This window comes from Schistocerca americana, chromosome 2 (assembly GCF_021461395.2).
Source record: "Schistocerca americana isolate TAMUIC-IGC-003095 chromosome 2, iqSchAmer2.1, whole genome shotgun sequence".
NCBI classification, from domain to species: Eukaryota; Metazoa; Arthropoda; class Insecta; order Orthoptera; family Acrididae; genus Schistocerca; species Schistocerca americana.
Genome location: NC_060120.1, coordinates 184367592 through 184391897, shown reverse-complemented (window position 1 = coordinate 184391897; position 24306 = coordinate 184367592).

Here is a 24306-nt window from a genome sequence, read left to right as displayed (position 1 = left end):
TTTACACGTAAAATCCGTGATGGGGAGAAATCTAAGAGATATATAACCACAGAAAATTGTTCAAATTTTAAGGTATACTCTCTAGGTATCTGGCTTTAAGTGCCATCTTCCTGTTTTAAAAAATCGTTATTAGTCCAAGAGCGGTTCCTTACAAAATCCCCAAAAAAGCTTTGCCTTACCATTTTTTCTTACCAAATCAGAGCCACGGACTCTAATAAGTCGGCTATGCCCAGCAAATGGGTCTAATTTTTAGATATATTCCTAAGATGCTATCTCGAGCCACCGTGAAAATATTCTTGATATCTTCATTTCCGAGATACAGAGGTTCGAAGTTGCACTAGTTGAACACGTAAAAGGTGTGAGGAGAAAATTTAGTTTATAAAGTAACGTAGAACGGAAAAATATGCCGTAAAGAGTGCTCATTAGCGTAAGAAGGGTTTTGGGAACCCGGTGTTGTACTAATAAAGCACAAGCAAAAATTTTGTAGACGTAAAATCCGGTCTCAGGTGCAATATTAGTTTGCTGTTTGTCCAATTTCACAGTAGTAACTTATCAAAATTTTATTAACCCATAAAATTCCTTTCATATGAGTGATGTCTCTTGCTGTTGCAGGGGAAAGAAGGGAACCAGCGGAAAAATTGCACACACGCAGAGGCACGAGTATACTGCCTTTCATAGGCAAGAAACGTGCATCCACGCAAGCCCGCTAGATGTCGCCGCTGCACGTCATTTACTTCGAAGAAGTACATTCTTTACACTTGAGTGTATACACTAAGGCAGGGCTTAACAACCGGGCGGTTTTGAGCGCGGGTACTCGCGTCTGCTCAGGCAAGTGCTCGCGAGCAGATGCAAGGTCGCGGAGTAGGGAGGGGGGGGGGGGAGGGAGGGGAAATGCGCGCACACGTTTGAATGTGATCTCGCGTTCTTAGCAGATTTAACTAGCCATCTGAATGCTTTGAACATTTCACTACAAGGTAAAGATCTGCTAATTACTCATTTCATAGATCGAATACGAGCTTTTAAAATGAAATTGACAGTTTGGGTGAGTCAGCTGTAAACAGGAAACTTTGATCATTTTCCTAAGTTATCATCCATGCAAGATATTCACATAGACTGAACGTTATTCACATAGTTTAGTTGATCAGCGCTTTCAAGATCTGACAGCACTAGACAGTGATTTTGATCTCTTCTCTCCATATTCAGCGAATATTTAAGAGATGCGTCCTGAGCTGCAGCAAGAAATTATTGACCTGCAGTGTGACAGAGAATACAGAGACAAATTTCAGAACAAGAAAAACATTTTGGAATTCTACAGACACTTCCCTCAGGATAGATTTCCTCGTTTGCACAAACTGGCGGCTACAATAATATCACTGTTCGGTTCCACGTATGTTTGTGAACAACTGTTCTCTGCAATGAAATGTAACAAGACGCGTCTGAGAAACGCATTGTCTGATCGAAATTTAAACTGCACACTGCGCCTAAAATGCACAAGAACAATTACTCCGAACATAGACGCAATTGTAAAGGGCAAAAAGTACAAGATAACCGAGAATCCCACACTTCAGTGACACCTCTTATTGTGTAACAGTTCCAAATTAATGCGAATGTAGAGGCATACACTAAGCTAATAAAATTATGTAGCACCTGTACTTTCTCCTTTATTTGTTTCATTTGTCGCAGTAATAATTCGTGAGTGATATCCCTGCAGGTGGTCGCGGATTTACATTGACTGGCGGCAGCTGTTGTGTGCCTCATGTGACCCTCCCCACTCTCCGCTCTGGTCCGGTAGTGGGGGTAGCGTGCTCGCGCTGCTCCGTGCTCGCGCCTTGCTGCTCACAGCTTGCTCCGCGAGCACGTAAGTAGTGAAGCCCTGCACTAAGGCGATAAAAGTCATGGGATACCTACTAATGTAGTGTCGGACGTCCTTCTGCCCGGTGTAATGCAGCAACTCGACGTGACATGGACTCAACAAGTCCTTGGAAATTCCCTGCAGAACTATTAAGCCATGCTGCCTCTACAGCCGCCCATAATTAGGAAAGTGTTGTCGGTGCACGATCTGACCTCTCGATTACAACCCTTAAATATTCGATGGGATTCATGTCGGATTATACGGGTGGCCAAATCATTCGCTCGAACCTTCCCGAATTTTCTTCATACCAATCGTGAACAATTGTGGTCCAATGACATGGCGCTTGCCATGCATAATAATTCTATCGTTGTTTGGGAACATGAAGCCCATGAATGGCTCCAAATGGTCTCCAAGTAGCCGAACATAACCATTTCAAGTCAATGATCTGTCCAGTTGGACCAGAGGACCCAGTACGTCCCGTGTAAACACAGCCCACACCATTATGGAGCCACCACCATCTCGCACAGTGGCTTGTTGATAACTTGGGTCCATGGTAATCATCTTGGGGTTGAATCTCTTTTTTTCGTGTTTCCTTTAACAATACGTATATTTTTGGATAGGGTCCGCCTTTGGCAAAACACAATTTTGTTTTTTAACCCGAACATGTTTCACTGCAGTTGCAGCATCTTCAGTGGCTTTTATTTTTCATATGTTAAAGGTAAAGAGTGTTCTTTGCTGTTTGTATACATGTAGCTATTAGTTTTTAAATCGTAACTACAGATATTTGAAGAAAACACATGAATAATGAATTCATACCTTTTCACCATATGGTTTTTCTGATGTGTTGTGTTTCTACAGTGACCGTTTTGTTCCACAGTTTGTCATCTGCAATCACTTATACCTTAAAGGAGATAAATTGTTTAAGCCAAAATTACGATTTGAAAACTCTTTACTCGCTATACCTGAAATTATTTAATTGTGTGTTTGTGTGTGTGTGTGTCTATTTACATAATGTTTCACTTACATTTTCTTTTTATTCATCATCATCATCATCACTGTCAAACACTGTATTTTGAGTTTTCACTGTCACTGTCACTGTTTCACTATTTACCAGCTGAAAAACAAACATGGCAGGCAGTGGAACAGTTGAAGGTGTAAAAACAAGATGGCTGACAGTGGAACAGTTGAGGGTGTTCCTGGCGGTTGTTCTGAATCTTTCAGAGGTGTCTGTGATAATTGTGTGTGTGTGTGTGTGTGTGTGTGTGTGTGTGTTTGTGTGTGTGTGTGTGTGCGTGTGTGTGTGTGTGTGTGTGTGTGTGTGTGTGAAAAGGGAGGGAGGGGGGGGGGAGAGAGAGAGAGAGAGTGACAGTAGGTTTTTGGATTTTTTTTTTTTCCAAATCGTAATTTTGGCTTAAACAATTTATCTGCTTTAAGATATAAGTGGTTGCAGATGACAAACTGTGGTACAAAATGGTCAATGTAGAAACACATCAGAAAAACCACACCATGTGGTGAAAAGGTATGAATTCATTATTTATCTTTTTTTTAAAAAATATCTATAATTACGATTTAAAAACTGATAGCTACATGTCTAAAAACAGCAAAGAACACACCTTATCTTTAACCGATGAAAAATAAAAGCTCACTGAAGATGCTGCAGTGCGACTGCTACGGTCGCAGGTTCGAATCCTGCCTCGGGCATGGATGTGTGTGTTGTCCTTAGGTTAGTTAGGTTTAAGTAGTTCTAAGTTCTAGGGGACTTATGACCTCAGCAGTTGAGTCCCATAGTGCTCAGAGCCATTATTGGGTCCATAGCCTCATAGGGTCTGCGCCACACTCGAGCCTTATCATTAGCTTTTATCCACTGAAATCGGAGGTCATCTGATCAGGCTACGGTTTTCCGGTCGTCTAATGTCCAGCCGACATGGTCACGAACCCAGGAGACGCGCTGCAGGCGACGTCGTGCTGTTAACAAAGCGTCTCGCGGCTGTCATCTGCACAATAGCCCATTAACGCCAAATTTCGCCGCACTGTTCTGATGCATATGTTTGTCGTACGCGCCACATTGATTCCTGCGTCGTTTCCCGTAGTGTTGCTTGTCTGTTAGCGCTAAAAACTCTACGCAATCGCCGCTGCTCCCGGTCATTATATGAAGACCGTCGGCCACTGCGTTGTCCGTGATGAGAGTTGATGCCTGAATTTTGATATTCTCTGCACAATGTTGATACTGTGTGTAACGTCGCAGCTATTTGCACGGCTGCAGAGTTCTGCAGTAAGTTTTATTCCGTTAGGTCAAGCTGTATTGGAGGCTGGCAATGAAGCCTCCAGCCCCGGCCGTTGTGTAGTCGCCTGCTGGCTTCATAATGCCATCTGTCGCGGTGTGCGGACCGTGAGAACTGCTTTGTGTGGAGCGAACTAAGATCACTTATTCATGTCACCTAAGAAACTAAATAATAACGATAAATATGATCAGTTTGTTTACATTTTTGGTACAGGAACTTTTGTAATGCAGAAGAACAGTGTGTTAAATTTTCGTGCGGATAACTTTAATAGTTTTGGAAATATGAAAAACCCATTAAAAAGTACTTAACCGACACTTAGTAAAGTAAATTCAGATAGGAATCATGACAGTTTAGGTTTCTTTGTTATTTGAAAATAGTAATAGCACTCTCAGTGCGCACAAGCTATTTTTAAGGAATTTTGATTCTAAACTTGTAATAATCTTGCTTTCGTAATGGAAATAATAGTTTAAGAGTTGATATTTATATTTTCTGTTAGGGTGGGAGTAAATGAGAGTGAATGTGAGTGTGTATGTGGGGACATAACTTCAAATTTCCATTTTATAATGTATTACACCAGCCGTAACTAGCAAGTGTTACGTAACCAGGATGTCCTGAATCTCCCTAACTGGCGGATGACGTATATCTAGGAGCGTTTGCTTTTGTAATAAGGCAGCCAGAAAGATAATAAGAGGACACTTAGTTCTAAAGTATATTTCAAGCATAATTTTCTTTCAATTTTAGTTTGGTTTGGTTTTGTGGAACATTTCGTGAATTTTTGCAATATGAAATGACGTAGATGCATCTGCTAATGCTGATTGGAGTTAAGTGGTTTCCGCGCGAAATTGCTCATGAAATGTTAATCAGATTGGATGAACGTTTTGATCAACCAATGAGAGACAAGTCTTTCCGGCGAAATTGAATGGGTTATATGCCCTGTGAGCGACGGCATTCGGTCACTCGTGGACTCGCTGTCGGACGAGGAGGTCATGTTAAATGTGTCAGAATAAATTATCTGTAAGATGAAGAAATGACGGTTAAATCACGCTCGGTTTATATCGCCGTGCTAGCAGATGCAATTACGGACATTACGGTGTTTTGAGAGGTTTTGGAATGTTGGTTGCCGAATAAACCGCGTGTGAAACTATCGGACTTTGTGAATATACTGCGTGGCGTGTTCCGTATGCATCTACAGAACATTTTGGCGAGCATCTTCTTTCGAAGAATCCACTAAAAAGGACCGAATATGAACCCCTTTTGTAACAGAGTATTGCCTGTGTGAATCTCGTAGTATTTCGGGTTGGACTTAGCACATTTCTGGCTGTCTTACGTGTGATGTAAGCTGCACGAACTAGTAGTAGATGTACTACCAACGTGAATGTGGGCTGGGTGACACTATAAATGAAAATGACCGTAATAAAACATCAGTATCTAGAAATAAACATTTTCAATGAAGGGACGAAGCACTCACTTTGCCCGTTATTAATGGAGATTTACAGGTTTATCTTGTTACTTGAGTTACGCGGACTTTGTAATCGTAAGTATGGGCGGTGGTTTTCTTCAACGCTGCTTTTCTCATCTTCTACATAGTACCTACGAACGCAAAGCAACGGGTGGTGAACGGACTTTCATTCCGCTTTCAAAGTCTCTTAATTCCCGTCATGTGGTCATAATAAAACTGGAACCTTTTCGCGTGAATCAACTGCCGGCCGGTGTGGCCGAGCGGTTCTAGGCGCTTCAGTCTGGAACCAAGCGACCGCTCCAGTCGCAGGTTCGAATCCTGCCTCGGCCGTGGGTGTGTGCTATGTCCTTAGGTTAGTTAGGTTTAAGTACTTCTAAGTTCTAGGGGACTGATGACCTCAGATGTTAAGTCCCACAGTGCTCAGAGCCATTTGAACCATTTGAACGTGAATCATCGAAGTACAAATGACACCTCCGTTTTATAAAAATATACTGTTTACAAAGCTATAGTAACACATTGTAGGGAAGCAGCCTACTCACGCTGTAGTAAATTCACATCAGTTTCCATTGTGTGTCAGCCAGTCTGCTGTAACTAGCTCTGACGTCATAAATGTTGCGCAATACCTTAAAAATCAAGCGAATGAACTAAAACTTTTCTAGCATGTCAGAAATAATACTAAATTAATGTGTGTTAAATATCAGTTCGATAACTTCAGCCATTTCCGAGATTTGGACGTTTTTCTGGAAAAATCACTGGCGCAACAGAACAGAGCTAGAGACTTCAAAATTTATATTTAGATTCATCTTTCATAATGATTTAATAAAAACAGTACTTTGGATTTCACATATTAAGATTTTAGTGGAAATTCATGATTTTCTGATTTTCATCTCAAAACTGAAGGAAGCAAGATAGATTAAGTAGGCTAGTAAATAAGGCTAGGATGTTTAGATTTAAATAGGTTGGAGGTCCGCTATGATTATGAAGATGTGTAAAGTTTCTTTTTAATACCTATAAAATTATAGCGATAGCAGATCTCAAAAGGGACAGTTCAGAGCTCATCTGCTGCGTGCAGTGTAATTAAATTAATTCTCTCGCCCAAAGTATTTAACTTAGCCACGTCAAAATTTTATTATCAATACTTACCTGCGTGCTGAATGCACGTTTAAATTAAGAGCTTCTTCGGCCATCAGCCAAAGAAGCTATAAATTATTATGTAACTTGAAGTGGTGCGTTACTAGCCCAGCGGCTAGTCGGGAGAGCGGATTTAATCAGGCGTTCCCTCAGCCGTCCGCACCGCGGCTTTATATATAAGAACACTGCGCGAGGAAGAAAGGCCCCAGTTCTCTCCAGACGCTGAATGACACGCCATCTGTGTCGGTAGTCGCGTCGCATCAGTGTATCTGCTACAAACAGCCTCGGGTGCCGTATTAAGTTACTAGAGATACGCGGAACCATGAAAACATTTCATGTGAAGTGTTAATTCTGGAATGATTTTCATTATCTAGCTTCAGTTTGCGTACTGTCGTATTTTCACGTGCCGTCGCGGGACAGTCATTCTACCAAATATTTAGCGTGGCGTTTGATGAAATATTTTCATCAAATTTTGGCGAGCATTCTTTTTAACATTTAATTCGGACATTTATAGTTGCATCAGCGCATTAGACTCTGAACTGCTCTGTTAGTTAGGTTGTAGGGATACTTGTGGTTTTTATCAGTGAATTTCAGAATATACTCAACTATTTTGGAAAACCGTTTTTGATTAGAAATCCCGGACAATCTCCTAATTCCTCAGAGCTATAAGCTGCAGCTATAAGAACATTCTCAGGTAAAGTGGGCACTAGGATATCTATTTACTGGCTCCAAGTTTTATTAAATCACTTTCTGGGGGCCACGGAGTAAATAGAGAGCCAGTGTTGAGAACGGCAAAAGACAGCGTTAACAACATTCAAAAAGCTAGAACAAACTTATACATCCGCCGCCCCACATATGGTGCATCGGCCGGGAAATCAACTAAGTGAAAGTGATTTTTAACTATTCGGATTCGCGAGTGAAATGCGACGCGCAACTGAGAATAGAACAGTGAATGTGTTACGTGTGTATGTGGACGACGCAATTGGATTAACAACGCATCTGGATTGACGGAGCTGGCACTGAGTCTAGCGGTGCTGCCGGCATCGAGAGAAGCCAGTCTCGCCGCACCGCAGTCGTTCGCTGGAGCAGCCGGCGCAGAGCCTGCAATTGCGGGCCACGCAAACACACAACAGCCATCGGAGAGCCGTCTGCAGTTCAACGTGCCACGTCGCATCAGAAATCCTGGTACGCCGCGCCGGCAACGCCATACGTCTTGCAGAAGGAACTAAGTTAAGTGAAAAGCTGTTAAAAATTTTACTAACCTGCACTAAAAGACTGTCGGCGATGGAACCGCCAAAAGAAACTGAGTTTGAACTTAAATTAGAACCTATGTCTGTTGAGGGAACTGTAAATTCAGACAACGTTTCAAGTGTAAATATACATGAAAGTAGTAATGTTAGAGTGAAAAATGAAGTATTGTCTCCTGACAGTAGTGTGGGAAGGGGCAATGATTCAATAATAGAGACCCCTGTAGTGAAGCGGAAAGTAGAAATTGTAAATTTATGGGATGATAGTTTCTCTAATGAATTAAAAATGAAACAGTCATCAGAGATGGTAGAGTTTAAGAAGGAGAAGTTAGATATGACTAATCAATCAGAAGTTTCATTTAGTTTTGATGATTCTGGTGTTGGAGCGAGTTTTTCGTCACCTGAGTATGATAAAAAGCCAGCTAGTGAGCAACCCAAAGATGCTGGGGCTGTTGACTTAAATGTTATATTACAAGCAATAGCTGCCAGTAATGCAAAAATGACAGCTGATTTAAAATCTGATATAATTGAGGCAATGAACAATAAATTAGGATCCAATAATGCTGAATTAAAATCGGATATAATTGAGGTAAATAACAGGATTGTGGCCAGTCAAACTAATTTTAATAAACGATTGGAGGTAATGGACGATACCTTCAAGGCTGGTTGCAATAAGTTGAAAGAGGATCTAGACAGTTTGAATTATAAAATTGATTGCAATCATGAAGATATTAAGAAAAAGGTTGCTCAACAGTTTTCTGAAATGTATAAAACAGTTAAATCCGAAGTTGCTGAGGTTCGCAAAGACTTCCAAATGGAAGATGCGAAGCTGGAGCACAAGTTAACAGAAAAGATCGAGGCGGAATCTGAACTGTGCTCAGATAGATTTAAAGATGTTAATATAAAAGTAAACATATGTCAAGCAGAAGTAAATGCAATCAAAACTGATACTACTCATATTGTGCAAAGAGTAGATAATGTTGAAACGAAAGTAGAAAATATCAGTACTAACATTGCTAACATTGAAAGTAAAGTAGCTTCAGTAACTTCTGGTAATGGTAATGTACAACAAGTTGTAGCTGCAAACGCCGCTTTTATCGGGTGTCGGCAGTTTTTGCGGTTCGATCCAGATAAAAATATCCATCCGCTAGATTTCTGGAACGATTTTGAAGATGTGATTCCATCAACTTGGTCTGAACGAGAGAAAATCTCGTTTATTAGAAGCCATTTAGCAGGTGACGCCATGCGTTGGTCAGCTGATGTTATGTTGAAGTGTAAAACATTAGCGGAGTTTAAAACAGCTTTCATTAATGAGTATTGGTCTAGCAATAAGCAAAATGAAGTGTTGAGAGAATTTTGGAGTGGAAAACGCTTCAATGCAGGAAAGGAGTCCATTAAAGAGTTTGCTAGGTCATGGATTTCACGTTTGTCACATTTGGCGGAAAAGCTAAAACCAGAAATGATTATACTAGGTCTGGAAGCTAAACTGCCATGGTACTGGCAAACTAGAATTATATCAGCCCCTAGAGACAATCTGGATCGTTTCATTGAGTACTTGGAATGTGTAGAACGTGTTGCTGCCAATGAGGAGCAAGCACGCAATAATAGAAATGCTAATAATAATAATAGTAATTTTAGGAACGAGCAAAATGGCAATGTAAACATCAGAACAGTAGGTGTTCGTCATCCTAAGAGAGGTAGGAATTGGGGGAATAATTATCAGAACCAACAATGGCGTCCAAGGGATAATAATTTTGTTCCAAACAGAAATATGCATGTAAACAACAGTACGGAAAGCAATGCTATGCCAGTGAACTATAATGAAAATAAAGGAAACAGCAGTAGGCCGAGGCAGGAAAACTAGTTCCCGTCTATGAGGACACTGGCGCTCACCAGGCGGTTACTTTTCCTAAGCCAGTAGTTAAGGGAATTGGTAAGACAGATCAGAATACTCAAACTGAACATGTGGATGAAGAGTCGGTAGCACCTAAGGATACAACAGAAATATTAGATCACTCACAGTATTTGATAGGTACCGTGTTAGAGACGCTTTCTAAATGGGAAGAGAAAGAAAAGGCGCAGCAGTGTAACGATAGGGACGAGCTACAAAATACTGAATTGACAGGTGAAGAAGCAGAAGAAATTCATGCTTATATTTACGATGAGGATGATGTGCTCTTATCTAAAGTGCCTGTGCAGGATGTTGATAATGTACTAATAGATTTAGGACAGGAGATAAGTGAGAATGTAGAGGGTAGTCTGTTGGGGGTCGATGAACCCAGTAGCTGTGACCAGTTGTCACTTGAGAAGGAAACCGACGATAATGGTGAAAGTGGTTTAGCTGTAACTAGTGTTATGCCCGGTCTGGAGGCGCAGAATCGCTCAGACTACAGTAATTTGCGTTATGTTCAGCAAACAAAATGTAATGAAGTCGTGCGGTGTTTCGATTTAAAATTAATAGACCGACTGGAAAAAGCAGCTGAGAATGTAATTCAGGAAACCCCTACACACTGTGACCTAAATGTAATGAAGACAGATGTTGATCACTTTAGTTGGAGACAAATCCAAAAGGAACTATTAGATGAATTTGAGGAACCACCTGTACAACCTAGAATAAGCCACCCTATAATAATAGTGAATATGTTGGGTATCAATGTTCGTTGTCTCTTAGACAGTGGAAGTGAGGTGAGTGCAATATCTCAGTCCTTCTTTGATGCATTACCTGGTAAAGACAAGCTTACAGTAATGAGGGTATCAGGACTAAGAATAATTGGTGCTACTGGCAAGGTATCAAAAACGGTAAAGCAAGAAGCTTTACTGCCCTTTAACATTAATGGTAATTTAATTGATCATCCATGTTTAATTGTAAACAATCTCAGTATTGAGGTTTTAATTGGCATAGATTTCTTGTCAAAATATCAGAGTGTTGTTGACTTTGAAAGAAGCCAGTTAAAAATGGTCTTGCCAATAACCGGAGTAATTACAGTCCCTTTTAGTGATAAACATGTAGTAACTGATGATGGAACTTGGGAGCTGCCTATACGAGTTCTGAAAAATAGGAGGTATTGGGACGAGGATGTTAATCTTGGTACAAGTAAGCTAAACACAGAAGAAGAAGAAGAAGCAATTATTTTAGACAAAATAGAAACTAAATTGCAGGAAATCGATAGGATTTCAGCCAATCAGAAGGAAGAACTGAGACAGGTTCTGAAAAGGCATCATAAAGTATTTTCAGATCGACCTGCCAGATTCATAGGTAGCCACTGAATGCTGTAGGGAGGAGGTTGTTCTTTAACCTCTACACAGTGTGGCAGCTGTGCAGTCCCAGCTGTGTGAGATCTTCTTTCCTTTTCAGGTCTCACTCACTCTTCATCTTTTCTATCCACCTAAAATTTCTAACTCTTCTTTACAGCATTAAGCTAATGAATGCTGTAGGGAGGAGGTTGTTCTGTAACCTCTACACAGTGTGGCAGCTGTGCAGTCCCAGCTGTGTGAGATCTTCTTTCCATTTCAGGTCTCACTCACTCTTCATCTTTCCTATCCTCAAAAATTTCGACATCTTCTTCCAACACATAAAATTTTCCGGTATGGTTATGAATACAGCATTAAGCTAATGAATGCTGTAGGGAGGAGGTTGTTCTGTAACCTCTACACAGTGTGGCAGCTGTGCAATCCCAGCTGTGTGAGATCTTCTTTCCCATTTCAGGTCTCACTCATTCTTCATCTTTCCTATCTACAAAAATTTCGACATCTTCTTTCCAGACATGAAAATTTTCTGTCATGGCTATCAAGCCATGAGTTATGTAACCATTCTATCTACCAATTAGTGAAAAAAAAATACCTAATGTGACAAACCTAATAGTGACAAACAATAGAGAAGTATGACGTAATTAAGATATAAAATGTATTTGAGTAACAAGTATGTATAGTACCCTGGTAATATAATAAGTACAAAGTGTTGTTTTATTGGAAATGGTCCACCAACAGTAATTTAAAAGGATGTATGAATTCATGTACAAGCAGGATCTGAAGTGGGAGTGAAACCTAGTGTATGCATTAGAGCTAACTAAGAAATAGTAAAAGAGATTGCTTAGTGTTAGGAAAAATATGCAGATAAGTTGTAAGATTAAACTCACCTGGTGTAGCAAGGAAAGGCAGTGTAATAGAATTGAGTAGTGTTTGTGGTTGAGACGTGAAGGACACGTCCCTGAAGTATTTATAAGGTTGGAGCTGGCCATTATTTTAGTGTAGTGTGTGACAGGATACACCTACACGTATTGAGGTTATGAGTTGGAGGCGTGAATGCGACCATAGGTACCCTTATGTTAAATGAGACAGAGCAGCTCATGGTGTCCTATAGGTTTAAGGAATTTAGCATTACGCTCGTCCATATTTACTTGATGCACTTTAGTGGTAGGTCCGAGAGAGACTACCTGAGGTTTCAGCGTCCGATCGAGTGGAAATGGATTGCCACGTGAGCAAACTAATCAGCTGCAATACACTATGAATATGAGGTAAATGTGGTTTCCTATGCTTTAAATTTAAATGGAGTGAGTATTACTTAAGTTCATACACTAGCAAAGTAAGTAAGTACATAATGACAGACGTGAAACATTATTTTAGCTCAGCATAAATACACTTCAAAGTAAGTAAGTATGTAATTGCAGATGTGGAACTGGCAACAGCAGAGGACCAATAAGTGGATTTAGTAGTCAACTAAACGTAGTGTATTTTGAACACCCACAACTGTACTATTACCAAAAGTTACTCACATGTACAAAGAAGCTGAGAAAACAACCACTAATCATACTCATACTATCTCTAAGAATAAAGTAATCAAAGATGAGTCAGTTAAGTGCTTAAAATGCAAATGTATCAGGAATGTACCGAGCATTGGTTCAGCGTTCCGGCCCAGAAATAAGAAATTCAGATTAAATATGATTTATGATTGTATGCCTTAGGAGCATAAATTTTCTCCAGTACGTGACTAACGGCGTTTTGAGCCATTTGTTTACCGACTTTATGACAATTAAGTAACCGTGAGAGAAAAATTAAAAAGGTTCTGTTAACTTTGTTCCAGCAAAATATTGGAAGATAAAATGTATATATCCCCATTTCTTTGTGACCCACCCTTAGATATTAAGTGAACAGAGTCTGAGGCACTCTTTTTGTTTGTTCTACAGGACAAACCAGATAATGGCAGCCTGATAGCTGCGTGAAAGCGTGGAGTGGCTTGGACACAACTCACAGTGACCCCTCCCCTTTCCCCCATGTAATTTAGAGAGAACGTGAAGGACGCACACCATAGCAACTTCCCCTCCTCTACCCTTGTGAATGGAAGTGTAGGACGCCAGCTAAAGCGGCTACAACCACGTGTGTAAAAAAATTATTTGTGAACTTTTCTTTCAGGTTTAGAAAAGACTGCTAAGAGATGATCATCTGTTTATGTACCATGTTATTTTCTTTGAATTTGTGTATGTAAAAATGTATTTAATGGATCTAAGATTTTCATAATTTTTCAATTTGTATGTGCTTGTTTGTCTAAGGCAATATGTATGTCAAAATATTTCGTTGACTTTGCTTAAAATTTTGAGTAATGACATTGTTTAAAAAGGCAGTGAACATGCCTACAATTTAAATAATTAATGTAGGTAATAAGTTTTCTTTAATGTTTCTACAGGTTTATATTTCGATTTTGAATTTTCATAGGGAGTTAAACTGTACTCTTGCTTCCCTTTTTGAAATTAATTTTTTTTTCATTCATTAACATTCATAAACAAAAAATTTAAGTAGAGGGTGATGTAGGGAAGCAGCCTACTCACGCTGTAGTAAATTCACATCAGTTTCCATTGTGTGTCAGCCAGTCTGCTGTAACTAGCTCTGACGTCATAAATGTTGCGCAATACCTTAAAAATCAAGCGAATGAACTAAAACTTTTCTAGCATGTCAGAAATAATACTAAATTAATGTGTGTTAAATATCAGTTCGATAACTTCAGCCATTTCCGAGATTTGGACGTTTTTCTGGAAAAATCACTGGCGCAACAGAACAGAGCTAGAGACTTCAAAATTTATATTTAGATTCATCTTTCATAATGATTTAATAAAAACAGTACTTTGGATTTCACATATTAAGATTTTAGTGGAAATTCATGATTTTCTGATTTTCATCTCAAAACTGAAGGAAGCAAGATAGATTAAGTAGGCTAGTAAATAAGGCTAGGATGTTTAGATTTAAATAGGTTGGAGGTCCGCTATGATTATGAAGATGTGTAAAGTTTCTTTTTAATACCTATAAAATTATAGCGATAGCGGATCTCAAAAGGGACAGTTCAGAGCTCATCTGCTGCGTGCAGTGTAATTAAATTAATTCTCTCGCCCAAAGTATTTAACTTAGCCACGTCAAAATTTTATTATCAATACTTACCTGCGTGCTGAATGCACGTTTAAATTAAGAGCTTCTTCGGCCATCAGCCAAAGAAGCTATAAATTATTATGTAACTTGAAGTGGTGCGTTACTAGCCCAGCGGCTAGTCGGGAGAGCGGATTTAATCAGGCGTTCCCTCAGCCGTCCGCACCGCGGCTTTATATATAAGAACACTGCGCGAGGAAGAAAGGCCCCAGTTCTCTCCAGACGCTGAATGACACGCCATCTGTGTCGGTAGTCGAGTCGCATCAGTGTATCTGCTACAAACAGCCTCGGGTGCCGTATTAAGTTACTAGAGATACGCGGAACCATGAAAACATTTCATGTGAAGTGTTAATTCTGGAATGATTTTCATTATCTAGCTTCAGTTTGCGTACTGTCGTATTTTCACGTGCCGTCGCGGGACAGTCATTCTACCAAATATTTAGCGTGGCGTTTGATGAAATATTTTCATCAAATTTTGGCGAGCATTCTTTTTAACATTTAATTCGGACATTTATAGTTGCATCAGCGCATTAGACTCTGAACTGCTCTGTTAGTTAGGTTGTAGGGATACTTGTGGTTTTTATCAGTGAATTTCAGAATATACTCAACTATTTTGGAAAACCGTTTTTGATTAGAAATCCCGGACAATCTCCTAATTCCTCAGAGCTATAAGCTGCAGCTATAAGAACATTCTCAGGTAAAGTGGGCACTAGGATATCTATTTACTGGCTCCAAGTTTTATTAAATCACTTTCTGGGGGCCACGGAGTAAATAGAGAGCCAGTGTTGAGAACGGCAAAAGACAGCATTAACAACATTCAAAAAGCTAGAACTAATTCAACACGCAAGCGTTTATCCAGCAATAGATTTACTATTATTACAAACTTATACATCCGCCGCCCCACAACATGTACCTCACCAGGAATCCCAAGCGACTGTAGAGTATAACTGTTCATGAGATTTGAAATGTTTGGTTCATAAGTAAAATAAATCTTTTTATTGGGCAAGCTAAACTCTTCGCTTCCACTCACTAATCAAGAGTGGATAAACTGGCTCGCCTCAAGGTAATGGGGCGATGCAGAAACATTACTACCAAACAATATTGGTAAGGTATAGGATTGGTAAGCAGGGGATATGAGCTGCAGGAGTGGAGTGCTGAACCCATTTGAGGATACAAAAAATTTATTTTCACCACGTTAACTAAAACAGAGCACTGATAACAACACAATGATACTTAGTACTTGAAAATTTCGGTTATCTACATCGTTTATTCAATTGTATAAAAGCAATGCGAATAATTCAAAACAAAAATTTGAAACAAAAACAGCCTTAAGGCCCCAACTTTAAACTAATAAAGAAATTACTTTACACGAATATAACTTTAACATAACTAAAGATCTGAGCTCACTTGTCAGTTATCAGGTCTTGTGAATTTGAAAAATAACAATTTGTAAAAGCTATTAGGTTTCAAATAATACTCAAATAGCAAGATTTCATAAATACGTGAATTAACTATTACGGAAAACATTCGGCAATATGATGTTATTACAGCCTGAAAGACCTACACAGCAACCAGCACGTTCTCAACGTTTGGCATTGACATCGGCCTCGTGTCTGAATTCCGTGCTCGAGAGCTCAAGTGACAACAACAGGTAGGAGCGCTTGCGCACACCAATATCGGCTTCTAGAACACACAAACCCAGTATTAATTCACAGTTCCCTAAAATACTATAGCACTGGATACCGCCAAATGCAGGAAGAGATGTTAAATGGTATAGTGTGACAACCGCAGTTACTATTATACTCGTAGCAGCAATTCATTACACAATATCCAATGACGTGAAATTTCACTTGATACATTTATAAACCACAATTAGTTCAAGGTGTAATGACCAGACAAATGGCACCCAACCTTAAATACCAAAGCATCGATTGATGGAACAAAATTGTTACTATTATTGTTGCCAACCAAAAGGAAGCTGGCAATTCCAGTTTAAATTGGTGGCTGAAGTTTTATACAGAGAATAAACTTTGATTCCTAAAATTGACCACTTAACATATTAACAACAATAATAATAAAAAGAATCCCGAATATTGGCCGCACTTGTAACGCAAGAGAACCAGGGCACAGCACAATTACATGGACTTGCACTACGAAGTATCCCGGACCCACGCCCAAGTGGTTTAAGGAATGACTAGCGAAAATCAAGGTGGTTACATGGAGCAATCACATCATAAAGTTCCACCATAAAATGGCTCACCACTTAAGGTTAGTCCAGGAGCTCGCCAATAACATGCACGCCAGAGTAAGCCTCCGCGCTGTCCTCAGGATTCGAGATAGACACGAGTGTTAAACAGAGCCTGTGTTGACCGGTGACGGTTTCCGCACTCCAGTTCCGCTCGCCACCAGACCCAGGCGCCGTAATGTCGAACACCGTGCTTCCTCGCAGTACACCAAGCGCCGACTGACTACTCGCGATGTTCCGTGCGCTGTCTTCCCTCTGTCATTGCTGCCAACCATGTCTCCGTCACTGCTGCCAACCGAGTCTCCGTCACTGCCCCGACCGAGTCTTACATCGCGAGCCACAGCAGTCCTAAATAGAGGGTGCTAGCCAACCAGGACGCCGCAATGCGCATAACTTCGACAGAGAAACTTCCTGCCAAGAGCATTGCCGCAATTCACGGTTCAAATATTATCTATTCTTGTGAGCATGAATAGTTTTTATTATCAAATAAGTTGAACAATTTTGTTTACTATACACAATAAATAAAAAAAGTGGAAAAAAGAGGGAATAGGTGGGAATCAGAGAAAAACTCTCCAGCGTGATAAATAAAAACCAAGAACATTCATCATTCGTACATACTGTGCCCCAACAATCCGTTCGACAAAGCGATCTGCCAGAAACGATAAAATATTAAATTTCATTAGACACAAGAGCCTCATCACATCTCATCTACTTCTGAAACAAAAAGTGTAGCTAGCAAAAAAAAAAAATTATTAAAAATGTTTGTAAAAGATTTTTTATAGCAAATGTGCTACTTAAGAAATTCAGGACTGGACTATAAAATTGTAAATCAGTTGGTAGGCTGCTTTCTGCTAATTCAATGGCGACATGTGAGCTCAGAGAAATTTTTAAATAAAAGCACTATTTGCCAAACATGTCAGTAATGTATGTGTCTGACTGTAACAATAGATTTAAATTTTTTGAAAAAAAAAACAGGGAGGGAAATGGGGGAGAGAGAAACATACATTGAAATATAATATAATAATCGAACACAGACAATGGGTATCCTTTTTTAACTGCATAAACTGTGCCAACAGGAGGTTGACGTAAACTTAGTGGCTACCAAATGGCAATCAGATAAAATAAAATAAGATGAAGCATCGAATATGAGTACGTACATATAATAACATTATAAAATGCCATATCACATTAGAAGACAAGGGAAACTCTAGCTGGCCAAAAGTCCTACGTGGTCCTAATCTATATATGTTTCATTATCCCTGGATGAGTAAGGACAGTATTTACTATCTTCGAATTCACATTATATTGCATGAAATAAATAATTAAAAAGGTAATAAAGGGGAAGGTGGGGGTGGAAAGGGTAAGGTTTGGAATTAGCCGAGCGGTCTAGGGCGCTGCAGTCATGGACTCTGTGGCTGATCCCGGAGGAGGTTCGAGTCCTCCCTCAGGCGTGTGGGTGTGTGTGTTTGTCCTTAGGATAATTTAAGTTAAGTAGGGTGTAAGCTTAGGGACTGATGACCTTAGCAGTTAAGTCTCCTAAGATTTCACTCATATTTGAACATGTTTTTGGGAAGGTTTGGGAGCGTAGGGGGAGGGGGGGGGACGTGGAAGTAAGACAGAAGATAGGCGTCTGGTGTGCATTGTACGGCATGCGCGTTATTGGCCAGATATTTTTCAATTACACCTTAAACAGTGCCAAATATCTGGAGATCTTTGACTACTTCTATGAACAATTAACAGCTGCAGGGAAGCTGTATGCAGTATTCCAACAAGATGGAGCAACCGCTCACACATCCAATCAAAGTATGGCCCACAACACCAACGTGATCAATGAAGACAGACTTGCTAATAGAGGACTCTGGCCTCCAAGGTCCCCGGAGTTAAGGTCGTGTGACTCTCTTATTTATGGGGCACCCTAAAAAGTAAAGTGTATGCTGATAATCCGATAATCCTCTAACAATAGACGACCTTAAACGGAGCATTACTAGAGATATTAACAACATCACTTCTGCGAAATTACAGCGTGTTGCTGGTGACGTCATCACACGAAGTCAGCGGTGTCTGGATGCCAATGGTCACCACTTCCAGCATCTCTTATAAACAGGCAACTATATGTTTTTAACGTTACTATTACTGTTCTTTTTTAGTTAGTTGTTACTTGAATCTTGTCGTCACGCGTACCACTTTTATGTGGGACACCCTATATTTGTCAAAACCATGTGTATGCCGAAAATTAAAATTTCGTTATTTGTTATCCTCATTGATGTTGCAGTCTTAATGCACAGCAGAGATGTTTAGTGAAGATGCAAGTCTTTCTCCTTCTTGTAGCAGTCTTTTGCACTTTCTGAATCGCCGGCCGCGGTGGTCTCGCGGTTCTAGGCGCGCAGTCCGGAACCGCACGACTGCTACGGTCGCAGGTTCGAATCCTGCCACGGTCATGGATGTGTGTGATGTGCTTAGGTTAGTTAGGTTTAAGTAGTTCTAAGTTCTAGGGGACTGATGACCACAGCTGTTAAGTCCCATAGTGCTCAGAACCATTTGAACCAACCAAATTTTTCTGAATCATTGTTGCTACTACTGCCTCATGTTCATTGATAACAATTTCAGTGTCGTTATCCTTAAAGAGGTCACGTCCATTTGCTGCGATTATATCTGACATAGAAATATTTCCGTTATGAGTGAGCTCTAGAACTGCATGTGTAAGTAGCTTTTGCATGAAGCATTCCATAATGGATTGCAGGATGTTTTGTCACGACCGCCACTTACAAAACTATAATTATCCCAAATAATGGTTGGGCGGTTAGAATCTCCTCCTATGATGACAGTATGTTTGGACAATATACGTCGTAGCGAGCGAGAAGTTGTCTCGCAGTTTTAGTTTAAATATGGGGGTGAGTCTGATGGTCGATAGAAAGATCCGATAACTAGCTTATGCCCGCCTTTGACACTGAGTCTTACCCAGCCAGTTTCTATGTCAGTGGATTTGAGTGTCTTATCTCCTTTTCCCATTTGCCGTTCCTTTCGATATATTAAATTAGCCCCAAATATCACTCTGCTGTCAATTTTGTGTTTTATCCAGCTTCCTGTACCTAGTATTATGTGAGCTCTTCTGCTATTTAGGAGTGCTACAAATTCTGTTTTTTTTTCTTTTTTTTTTGCGAATCCTACGACTCTAGGATTTAATCTCTCCTTAGATTTCACATGAAGACTTCGGGGTCTCGTGCAGCTATCACAATCTGGATCAGATAGAGAGTCGGCTAATCTAAGAAACCCTTGTGTGCATGCCACTCGCAGATTCCCGAATAGCAGCCGCTTATGCGTAGAGCGAGCTTGACTCATTTAAGGAGACCCGACAGATGTCAGTCCTATGGGGCAAACCTGGAGCCCAATTGTCAGAGAACCTAGTAAGTCTCTGGTTCATGTCTTCAACTTGACGTAGAACCAGGGGTCGTAGATCAGTTCTTGTGAGCTTCGTTGAAATTCCTTGAGCAAAGCTCGTTTTCTCAACCTTTTGCTCCAATCACTGGAATGATCTAAGTACGGACTCTGAACCCAGATGAGGGGTACCGATCGTCCCAATAGGCTTCAAAATCTGTCGTTGGTTGCACCCCATTCCCTCAACAGCCACTGCAACGAACTCTTCAACAAGTGGCTTCGAGGCATGCACTCTGAATGGAGAAGACGATCCTTGTTATCCTCTGTTACCATTTCCATAAAGGGTATCTGATTCGCTTCCTGATGAAACTGCTGACAACTAAAAGGACCTTACCTTCTCCCTGCGATTGAGTCATGCTCACAGCAGGTTTTCAACAGGTGACGTGTGTCACAAAAGATCACCCTCAGATTCACTGCGAAATGTCACCTCTGTTGATTAGGGGGATAGGTTTAGTAACCTGAGTTCTCCATAGTCCCCTCATTCCATGTGCAGGGCCCACAGATGTGCCACTTTTCGCCACTCACAGTCGACGAGGATGTGTTATTTGGAGACAGTAGACACGGGAGTGGATAATACGTTATGTCTTTGGATATTTGTCTCACCCAACAAACCCATTCGCAGCAGCTTCGAATCGCTTGGGGGGATTTAAGGTTGCTTACGAGGAGCAACTAATTCACCCTCTGGTGCTGTATTGTGACTGGTGCAATGTTTTTGTGACAGTAAACTAACAGCTTCAAACCAAGCTTAGTGATGGTCTTGTAACCTCTGGATCTGTTACGCGACAAGAATTAAAGTTTCCTATAGAACTGTGGCAAAAACGACTGTCATTCAGTAAATTGATTTTCCGCTAAACCAAAAGAAAAATATGGGATAAAATTTACTGATTCCCTGAAGCTACTTGGCACTCTTGTTTTGCCGAAATTATGCTCACCAACAAAGTCGCCTAAGACAAAAATTTACTGCACGGCGAGAGTTTCTCGTACCTTGGCCAGCAAGGTCGCCGGATCGTTCTCCAATTGAGGACTTTTGGAGCGTTATGGGTCAGGGTCCTCTAGGTATCTCGGGTTTTGATGAACTAACGCCCCAATTGGACGGAATTTTGCACACTATCCCTCAGCATGAAATATAACAACTCTGTCGATGAATGCCAAGTCGAATGACCGCTTGCATGAGGGCCAGATGTGGACCAAAGCGTTGTTGACTTGTTAAATTTATAAAGCTCTTACTCTGGAATAAAAAATCCAATTTTTCTGAAACTGTAGTCATTTGTTTGTCTGTACATGTACATTACATTTGTCGATTTCCGCCCCATTCGGATAATTCCTTCGTGGTACGTCGTTTCGTCTTAGGGTGTATGTGTACTATTATGCTGTATCGTTCTACTTTGCAACATTTGTTTTTAAATCTAGATCGTATGTTTTCAAAGACTTCTTTATTATCAAAATGGACAACGAGCAGAAGAAGGTAGAAATGTTAGACTAATCACGTACGTGGCCACTCCGCAGTTAAAGGGAAATAGTTGTCCGGACCAGATACTGCTGCTAAAACTTGCAGAATCATAAACTGTTTCTCGCAACCGTCTATGTACTACAGAATATGTTACAGGGTGTTTCAAAAATGACCGGTATATTTGAAATGGCAATAAAAACTAAACGAGCAGCGATAGAAATACACCGTTTGTTGCAATATGCTTGGGACAACAGTAAATTTTCAGGCAGACAAACTTTCGAAATTACAGTAGTTACAATTTTCAACAACAGATGGCGCTGCGGTCTGGGAAACTCTATAGTACGATATTTTCCACATATCCACCATGCGTAGCAATAATATGGCGTAGTCTCTGAATGAAATTACCCGAAACCTTTGACAACGTGTCTGGCGGAATGGCTTCACATGCAGATGAGATGTACTGCTTCAGCTGTTCAATTGTTTCTGGATTCTGGCGCTACACCTGGCCTTTCAAGTGTCCCCACAGAAAGAAGTCACAGTGGTTCATGTCTGGCGAATAGGGAGGCCAATCCACGCCGCCTCCTGTATGTTTCGGATAGCCCAAAGCAATCACACGATCATCGAAATATTCATTCAGGAAATTAAAGACGTCGGCCGTGCGATGTGGCTGGGCACCATCTTGCATAAACCACGAGGTGTTCGCAGTGTCGTCTAAGGCAGTTTGTACCGCCACAAATTCAAGAAGAATGTCCAGATAGCGTGATGCAGTAATCGTTTCGGATCTGAAAAATGGGCCAATGATTCCTTTGGAAGAAATGGCGGCCCAGACCAGTACTTTTTGAGGATGCAGGGACGATGGGACTGCAACATGGTGCTTTTCGGTTCCCCATATGCCCCAGTTCTGTTTATTGACGAAACCGTCCAGGTAAAAATAAGCTTCGTCAGTAAACCAAATGCTGCCCACATGCATATCGCCGTCATCAATCCTGTGCACTATATAATTAGCGAATGTCTCTCGTGCAGCAATGGTAGTGGCGCTGAGGGGTTGCCGCGTTTGAATTTTGTACGGATAGAGGTGTAAACTCTGGCGCATGAGACGATACGTGGACGTTGGCGTCATTTGGACCGCAGCTGCAACACGGCGAACGGAAACCTGAGGCCGCTGTTGGATCACCTGCTGCACTAGCTGCGCGTTGCCCTCTGTGGTTGTCGTACACGGTCGCCCTACCTTTCCAGCACGTTCATCCGTCACGTTCCCAGTCCGTTGAAATTTTTCAAACAGATCCTTTATTGTATCGCTTTTCGGTCCTTTGGTTACATTAAACCTCCGTTGAAAACTTCGTCTTGTTGCAACAACACTGTGTTCTAGGCGGTGGAATTCCAACACCAGAAAAATCCTCTGTTCTAAGGAATAAACCATGTTGTCTACAGCACACTTGCACGTTGTGAACAGCACACGCTTACAGCAGAAAGATGACGTACAGAATGGCGCACCCACAGACTGCGTTGTCTTCTATATCTTTCACATCACTTGCAGCGCCATCTGTTGTTGAAAATTGTAACTATTGTAATTTCGAAAGTTTGTCTGCCTGAAAATGTACTGTTGTCCCAGGCATATTGCAACAAACGGTGTATTTCTATCGCTGCTCGTTTAGTTTTTGTTGCCGTTTCAAATATACCGGTCATTTTTGAAACACCCTGTATATACGATACCTGACATCCACCGAACACACGTCACTCAATTTAGCAACACATACATACTCATACAAGATATACACAGTTTACAACATACACAACTTGTCACTTTTTGGCTGCGGCAACGTTTTCATTGAAGGACTTTGTTCCTGAAATAAATTAATACGGTTCGAATCCCCCGGTTCCAGACCAAAGTTTTCGGAAGGTTTCCTTTGATTGCTAGCCAAATGCCGGAAATGGCAAGCCCCTCCTGCCCATTCTCAATTGGGATCCCCATTAGCCCCATTATCAGTTTCCTGGCAATCGACTGAACAGAACCGCGACTCTTCACTGGGTTGGATCTCGTGCAGTCTCCTCCACTCCTATGAGTGGAAAGAAAAAAATCTTCCGTAAGTTCTGACACATCAAGTCACATGCGCGAGTTTAGGACCGGTCAGTGAAAGGCAGTGGGGAAAAATGAACAGAAAGTTTAAATTGTGCACGGAGTGTTAGGAGATAAATTTTCGAAAAGGAATTTATCTGAAACACATGATTTCAGATGTACAAAAAGGAAATGCCGAAAGCCGGCTGTACACAGAGAGTTTCAAAGGGAATAGTAAATATTTTAGGAGGTCGTAGTGTAGATAAATTTGAAGAAATCTTTTCACATAACACATATACAAGTTTTATTGGGCACAGAAATACATTTGGTTAAAGAGATCAATTTTCGTTTCACATATTGGCAGTCCACTTGCTACGGGTTTATTTGTCGACTGTCATTTGCTTTGAGGTTGAAATTACGGAGTTGTGCTTGAGTTTACATATCGAATTTTTCATTTGTGATTGTTACTGTAATTTGTTCGATAATTCTACTGTATTGTTTAAACAAGCTGCGCGTGTTTACAAAGTGCTGATATGGTATTTGTGTGCGAATTTTGAAATGGAAACGGCGTACTTCTGTTGCTTTTAAGGAACGCGGTAGTCGGTTTCCTAACCGCAGAGCACTATATTCAGTAGCGTTTACTCGCGTTTTCACTAAACTACGTCAGAGTGGTGCTGTGCGCAGCAGTCATATCTCATCAGAATGTGCGATCGTTCAGAGTGAATGAAGTAGAGGATA